The 8759-nt window shown below is 40.0% G+C and overlaps 1 pseudogene; it reads right to left on the bottom strand.

Annotated features, from left to right (window-relative positions):
- Positions 1-6148: 6148 nt before the first annotated feature.
- Positions 6149-8315, bottom strand: LOC102815725 (annotated as a pseudogene).
- Between the last annotated feature and the right edge of the window lie 444 nt (positions 8316-8759).

Genomic DNA, 8759 nt, shown 5'->3' with positions numbered 1-8759 from the left:
CAGCAACAATGTATGCTGTCATTAATTTTTTTTTTCTCTTAAAGTTTTTATTGTAAATTGAGTGAAAGTTTACAGGGCAGATCATCAGTTTTACATTCAACAAATCATGTACTCTGTTTCATTACAATGGTTATAATCACCTCCATGTACCATCAGTTAACAATATTTCTCTCAATTTCTTTTTAGCTCTTTTTTTTTTTTTTAACACTCAGGCATATATAATAATTTAAACCACCTCCTGACAACCAGCTGTCCCTCTCTTTCCATGACTCTAGAGTCCTCAGCTGCTCCCTCTCTCCACGTCCCCATCTCTGCCTCTATCTCTGGTGTCGCTGTCTCTATCTCTGGTGTCGCTGCCTCTCTGGCTAGGATCTGCATTTCGCTTGTGCTCATCTCCCTTGATGGTCTTAGGGTCCTCTGTTTCTGGACTGTAAGATTAACTACTCCCCCATTTTTGTTACAAAACGTCTACCTTTACAATTATGACAGTCGCAATTAGTCATGATAACAATTACTCACTATTGAATCAAAAGAATCTCATCCCCATCTCTTTTCACCAGACCCATCTAGACAAGATGAAAACTATTCAGTGGAGACTCTTTCTCTCCACCCCCTCCCCACTCTTAAACTAAATGCCCTCTTCAAACCTTGTAAAACAGTCACTTCAAGCCTTTATTGCCCCCTCATTTTAGGTGGCCAATGTTGCCGGTCCCTAGCTACCCTGTATACAGAGGGGATAGCATTGATACTTGATGTGAAGACTCCTTCCCTCTCTGTTGGTGTTTTGAGCATCCTGGTGTGGTGCTGTGGGCTAATGCGTCAGACTGCAAAGTTATTTGAACTGCAAGTTCAGTGGTTCAAGCTTACCAGCTGCTCCTTGTAAACCCCATACATGGTGGCTATGGGCCGGAATTGACTCGACGGCATTTGACAACAACAACAACAACCTCCACGAGTATAGGTCAAATTCATCAAATTGTAGCAATCTACCCTCGTTTCCTTTATTAAAAAATGTTTTAAAAAATCTTCCTCTAGTTGAGTTCTGATTATCAAGCCATTGAGGCTAGGTCAAATGGGTACTATCTGCAAGTTTGGGTGTTCTTGTGCATCTCCCCTCACTTCATATCAACTGGATGCTTCACTCTTAGCTCTAGCCCTCTGTGACTCTTTCTTTGTCCGTGGTCTCAAGTGTCCCCAGGTCTCACCACACTTTGGACCAACCAGCCCTTCCTCTTCTTTCACTCATCTCCAAGTTAACGGGGAGTCAATGGAATGTGGTTGAACTCAACCCATTTCTTCATTGCTGCCTTTCCCCCTAGTCCATTCGCCAGTAAATCAATGTGGTCACCAGTAAGCACACATGCCTGCTCATGTGTTACCTTTGAGTTTCAGTCTTAGAGGTGGTTTGTTCTGAAGGGACTTGATTGCTTGCCTTCATGGCTTCACAGTGAACAACTTGCTTATTCTTGTAGTAGCCCATCATACTGCCATTTTTGTTTTGGGTTTTTCCTGATGATCTTTCTTTAAAAATGTATCTTCTGTCGCTCTAGCTGTTACAGACTGTCTGTCACTAACTTTTGATAAACACCATTTCATATAAAGTATGTCCACAATTGGAGGTACACTAATATTATATATGGAGTCCTGCTGTGGGTTAATGTGCTAGACTGAAAACTCAGTTTGAACTGCAAGGTTGGTGATTCAAGCTCACCAGTCACTCCTTGGAAACCCTCTAGTGGGTCGCTATGGGTCGGAACTAACTTGACGGCATTTAACAACAACAATTATATATATATAGAAAATTTAAATAATTTAAATTCTTTGATATTATACATGGTGCATGTCATGCATTCTTATGATAGATTTCTAGAAGTGCATTTACTAAGTCTAAGGAAATGAAAAGCTAGAAAAGTCTTGATACGTAGTTTCAAATTCTTTAGAAATGGTTATATGATAACATCTGAGAGTATCCTGATTACTATACTTCAGGAATGTTATTTCCTTCATCATTCTATGAAAGTTGGCCCAATAGTTTACCTTTGTTAGAACATGATGCACCACTGGGATAGGTAGTAATGTGCATATGCAAGTATGTGGTGAGAATATTTGTTTGTCCATCTGTCTGCTATTTATCTGGGAAAAGGGATCCGAAATAGGAGTCTTATATGCAAGTTTTCTATGTGACATGCTTGTGATTCCTTTTGTGTCTTAAAAAAATTTTTTTTCTTCTTTACCACATGGACTGTTTCATACTGTCACATGAATAATTATGGGGTTGTTCAGGGACTGCAAAACACTTTCCTCATCTGAAATTGAAAGCACACATGATCACTTCCTCATAGCAATATAAATGAAACTGATTAGTCACATATGACCTACAATAGCCCAGGTCCCCTCTCTTTTGGCTGTTATCTCTTGGTAGTGCAGTAGAATGAGCACTGAACTGCTAACTGGAAAGATCGACAACTCAAACCTACCAGGTGCTCCTTAGAAACCCTACGGGCTGTCTATCAGACAGAACTAACTCAACAACACTTAACAACAAAGACAACAACAACATATCTTCCTAAGTTTATAGGACATTTTCTCAGGGAAACCCTTTTCTGGTACCCAGAAGGAAGCTCCTATGGTGAGATGAAATTTACCTATTAATTTGGACGTTTCAGATGGCTTTGACAGAAGCGCAATTCAACCTGGGAAAATATTGCCTCAGGTAACATAAAAGTTCAGGAATTACGACTGGTTTCAGGTAAAACTGAGGCGGGTCAGTTAATCTCTCTGTGTTAGTGTCTGGTTTCCTTTGTCTTGCCTCTGTTCCCCAACATCTTATGTCTGATAGTGGCAAAATGACGGCCACAGTTCCAAGCATATAGCTTTTCTCACTTAGCCCAGAGAGAAAAGAGAGATTACTCATTTTTAATTGCTCAAATCAAAGTTTGAACAATTGTGTTTTATTATCTGTGAGTTGCTTTCCTTAGATTATGAACCCATCACTACAAACAGGGAAGAAACATGAGCATATTTGACTCAGTTTAGGGTCATATGTCCCACCCTTCCACTTAGGATGCAACTGATGTGGACAAAATCAGGGCGGATTCAAAGGTGCTGTGCCTAGAACCATGTCTATTATATCTCTCCTACTAACTTTGCATTCAAGTTTAGTTACTCTCACTAAGTGTAAAGGCCATAATCATGGAGACAATGTTTTGTTCTCCAATGTCAAGCTCCAAGCTTTGTGTGTAGTAAGCACTCAATAAATATTTGCTGAATAAATGAATAAGACCAGCTGATTGATGTCTATCAATTTAATCTCCTGCTATTTTTGATAATTATGAAATTGTAATGTTGATAGACTCTGACATTTAAAACTCATCTTTATAATTTATTAAGTTTTATAAAGGCCTTCAAGAGGTGCTGGTTTTTTGTTTTTGGTATAAAATTGGGTAGATTGACATATATTGATCTGTGTTGCAGCCTGTAAGGGAGGCAGCCACCCTTAACAACTATATTTTCTTTTGGAGCCTACGGATGTACAACATGAAAACATTAAAACCAGTACTTGATAGTTTTCTTTGTTTTTCTTCTTTACCACCCAAACTAGTTAGTATCTTAGATGCTGGGGATATCACTCAGAGTTGTGAATTCCCAAAATGCATCACTGATAGTCAAAACAAATGTGAGGGTTTCAGACTGTTGGAAATGTTGTTATGTGCTGTCGAATCAGTTCTGACTAATGGTGACTCTGTCTAGGATTTCTGAGGAGTGGCTAGTGGGTTTGAATTGCTGATCTTTTGGTTATCAGTCAGTGCTTATCCAACAGCACCACACCTTTACAATATTTGCAACATTGGAAGGCAAATAATCCTACTATCAATAAAACTATATCTACTTAACAAATTCTCTACTGTTGGACATAATTTTTTCATTCAATTCTTTTGTTACTACAAACATCCTTTTGATAGAAATGAATAAATCTTTGTGCATATCCATTAATTAGTTTAAAAGACATCATTGGTGGTTTGAACCCACAAGCTTCTCCATAGAAAAAAGAGATGGAGCAATCTATTCTGTAAAGATTGTTGTTGTTGCTAAGTGCCTTAGAGTTGATTCTGAATCAAACCCTGTATAGGGTTTCCCAGGCTGTGGGTGCAGAAAGCCTCACCTTTCTCCCATAGAGCTGCTGGTGGGCTTGAACCTCCGACCTTGCGATTCACAGGTACTTACCCTATAGAGTCAAGCACTTATCCTATCCAGCCAAGACTACAGACTAGGGAACCCCATGACACATTTCTACTCTGTCTTATACTGCGGCTGTGAGACAGAATCGACTTGATAACACACAGTAACAACTCCTTTGATAATTCCTGGTGCTTAGTTAACCCTTGTTTGAGAAAAAAATCCTTTTGAGTAAATTCCTAAAAAGGGACATTATCAGACCAAAGGGAACTCAATATGATAAGATCTGTCATGTTGTTGCCTTGTTAGTTTCTGTAATGTCTGTGGAGTTCAAATTCCAGGATTCTGTGGTCAGATTCTCTTTTGGGTGACTTGGTGCAGGACAAGCTTTTCTCCTCTAGAGGGTGCTGTTTTATCATGTTAAAATCCTTCTCTGTTCTGACCATAGAACAGATCATATCATGTTAAAATCCTTCTCTGTTCTGACCATAGAACAGATCATGATGGTCTCAATTATATATGAATATCTGTTAAAATTTAAGAGAGCGAGAACAATAAGGAAGTGTCCCATAACTTTAGTCTAAAAACCATTATTTTTTAAAGGCTAAAATTCAACAAATTCCATCTTGTCACTGTGTCTTTGTGATTTGCTTCAGGGCAAAGGGGTGACTCTTTATAGGAACAAAGTGAGATTGCAGATTTTGCAGCCCCAAAAGGTGAAAATAAACTTCCACCCACTAATCTGTTGTTTTAACTCTTGTCCTAGCACATTTAACCTCAATTCCCCAGGGAAATGTGGCACCGGGACACCCTCATTTGTAATCTCCAACTCCCCCAAGGATTTTCTTTTGCTGAGATTTCCCTAATTTGTAGACATGAGAATCCTCATTTCTGTGGGAACAGGATTGGTGGCATGCCCTGCACATCTCTCCCCTGCCTCTACCTTCTGTGGCCAGCCTCTGGCCTATAAGCTGCACAAATAGGGATGGACTTGAATTTAAATACAGAAGTTTCTTGAGGATGGCTGTGCCCACCAAGACATCCCAAACCATTTTAAAGTTAATGAAGAAATGCTTTAGACACGCTGAATGGGTAGGAAACTTGTCATTCTTTTGGGATGACCACTTTGATAACAGTTACTTGGCAAATTCCTGCAAATGCCTCTGTCTAACTTCTCTTGGTCCTTCTAGATTAGGGTTGGGGAACGGTCAGCCCATGAGCCATAAAAGGCCTGGGAATTCATTTGGTCTGGCCCTGCCAAGGCAACCGCAGTTGCAGCCATCACATTAGGGATGAGTTGTGGGATAAGCACTGGACCACAGCTTGGTTTGATCTGCAAGGCTGGCGGCTCAAACTCCAGCTGCTCCTTGAAAGCCTTATACAGGATCGCTATGATTTGGAACTGACTCAAAAGCACTTAACAACAATTAAATATTTGATGAAATATAGTAAGCTAATTTTTAAGTTGATAATTTTGTATGTGAATGATATTACAAATTTTGGCAGAAAAAAGCTTTCCCACCTTTGCTCTGGACAAAGATAGTAGTTATCCCTTTGTACTCCAAAATATATCTATTCATTTGCTTTTCAGAGATATTTATTGAGTGTAATAATTTTGCATGATTTGGAAGTCCTGGTGTAGATAAGCACTGGACTGCTAATCACAAAGTTGGCAGTTGAAATCTACCAGTCACTTCTCATAAACCCTATACAGAGTGTTTTTTTTGTTGTTGTTGTAAAGTCAGTCAGTTATATTTAAAATGACACAAATCCAAAACAAGATGCATGTTATATAAAAAGGGGCATTATAAGTCTTGCTTGTGACATGAAATCCACAGTTGAATCCACACAATTTCCTTTTGATATCATTTAGACAGAAGCATGCAGATAATCTTAGGATCTAATTAGAATCTTCCCTAAATCAATCTACTATGGCTACACATGCCCGTTCAGGAATTAAGAAGGTGTTCACTCACGTAGCTGCTTTCTCCTCTGCATCAGCTTGGTTTGCATTAATTTCTGCGAGGGTTTGCCCAAACTGTGCCAATTCATCATTGTGTGTAACATCAATCGGCTCTCCCACATCATATATAACAGTATGTCCTTCAGAATCACCCACAGCAATCTCTCTTCCAGAATGGGTCCACCTTACATGATTAAGAGCAAGATTACCTTACATGGAGAAGCCAGCAGTTGGCATCTCTGTGTCATTATTGAGATTCCACAAATCCAGTCTCCCCATGCCATCCACACAGGCAAATAGGGTTGGATGGGTGGGTGACCATATAACATCATAAACATAGTCTGAATTCTCTTCAAATGAATACAAAGGCTTATTATTCTTAGTTGTCCAAAGTTTTACAGTCCAGTCAAATGATGAAGGGACAAAAAGATGCGAGAAATCTACTGCTCCAATAGCTGCATGACAATGGATGCCAGTGATTGGTACTTGAGGTCCCTCAAACACCTCACTGATTCCAGCTTTGCTGCCATGACGGCAGGCTGTGTACATTAAGCCTTCCTCACTCCCAACAACAAAGTTGTTGACATCTCCAACAGTGAAGGACATGGATGTCACAGCTACTGCCTTTGACTGTATATGAACCCACTCCATGCTTTCTTGGGGATGGAAAAGCCATTTCAAGCTCCAGAAACAAATTTTCCCATCAGTAGAGACGCTAATCAGATTGTGAGCATTTTGCGTCCAACTACATCAACTCAATATACAGGGAGCGTGGGTGCAGCAGCTGACAGTGGAGTTCTTTTATTGCTAGGATTATCCCAAAGCACAATTTGGCCTAAATATGTACCACCAAAACTAGATTTGGATGAAATTTTGCAAATGTAGCCGATATCACAGCTGACTGGAAGTGAAACACATACTCTTCATTGTTATTATGTTGTCATTGTTAGGTGCCATCGAGTCGGTAACGACTCAAAGCTATGCTCAACAGAACAAAACATTGCCTGATCCTGGGCCACCCTCACTATTGTTGCTATGCTGCCACTTTGCCAATCCATCTCGCTGGGGATCTTCCTCTTTTTCTCTGACCCTCCACCTTACCAAACATGATGTCCTCTCCTCCAGTGACTGGTCCCACCTGACAATATGTCTAGAGTATGAGAGACAAAGTCTGGCCGTCCTGGCCTCCAAGAAGCACTCTGGCTGTACTTCTTCCAACACAGATCTGTTGGTTCTTTTAGCAGCCCATGGCACTTTCATTATTCTCCCCCAATACCATAACTCAAAAGCATCGATTTTTCTACGGTCTTCCTTATTCACTTTGTTATTGTAGGGAACAACAAGTAACTCTGGATACTGAGACAACCAAACCAAATCTCTAACACAGGATGCTTAGACCAACAGCTACTCAAAAATTTGTTGATTTAAGGATAGTTTAGCACCTGCTTGAATCTCTCCTTTGTCTTCCAAATCTCTCCCACTGTAGTCAAAGAAGATGTTAATCTGCTCAGAAAGAGTTCTTTCTACAATTCTTGTAGAATGGTCAAAGAAACTTAAAAATTCCTCAGAGTGTGAAATTTGTTGTTTTTCTTCTTCAATTTGCTCACGAAGGGGAGCTTTACTATCATTTTCTTCATCTTTCTTTAAAGTTTTCTCTTCTTCAGGTTCAATAGACAGTTTAGGAGTCACAACATCATCTTCTTCCTCTTCCTCTTCTTTGGGATGAACCATAACTGGAGTCTGGGTTTCCTTTGTATATGTGACAATTTCTGGAGGAAGAAAATCTACTTGTGTAAATTTAGCCATTCCAACTTTAATAGGTCCTCATCCCAAATCGGAATCTGAATGAAGCTGAAGAAACTGATGGGTCCATATCCCAAACGCAGCATCCTAGATCCCACAGAGACACCTCCAGAGTCTTGGCTTCTGGCTTCACTTGGTGTCCTCACAGATTTGGAGGATGGAGACATAGGAGGAGGGACATTACAGGATTCTGGAGTTGGACCCATGTTTTGAAACAATGCTTCAACTTCTCTTCTCTCTTTTTTTTCAAGAGAACTGCTTCCTTCTTCTAATCAGTTTCCTTTTTTCCCCCTTTCTTCTTTCACTCTCTGATTTGGGCCAACTCTTGCTTCTTAAGCTCCAATTCAGCTTCTAATTCACTTTTGTCCGTCATGTTTGGGATCAATACGATCCAGAGAGCAAGGTTCAATCAAACATGGCTTCTGAGGGGATCTGTTGGGCCAGTTACATTCAAGCTCAGAAGGTCATGGTGACTATGTTTTGGTATTCCAAAGAGGTAATCTTGGTAAGATTTTCTCTGCTCATTCTTTGAGGGTAGAAAGAGCTGCCTTATGAGAATTTCCTTGGGAAACCTTATCTCATCCACGCTATGTCCCTGATCTTGCCCTTTCAAACTTCTTTTTGTTCTCAAAATATAAACAACACTGAAAAGGAGCATGATCTGTCTCCCCCAAGGATGCCCAAGCTACAATTTTAACATGGTATAAATCAAAGAGGGCAGAATTCTTCCTGGAAGAGTTGTTGTTCTTAAGTGCTGGCAAGTTATAGCAACCCTGTATAGAGTTTCTGAGGAGCAACTGGTGGGTTTGAACCACCA

The sequence above is a fragment of the Chrysochloris asiatica genome, unplaced genomic scaffold (assembly GCF_000296735.1).
Source record: "Chrysochloris asiatica unplaced genomic scaffold, ChrAsi1.0 scaffold00067, whole genome shotgun sequence".
NCBI lineage: Eukaryota > Metazoa > Chordata > Mammalia > Afrosoricida > Chrysochloridae > Chrysochloris > Chrysochloris asiatica.
Note: the sequence above shows the minus strand (reverse complement) of the source record. Positions and strands in the feature narration are given on the sequence as shown.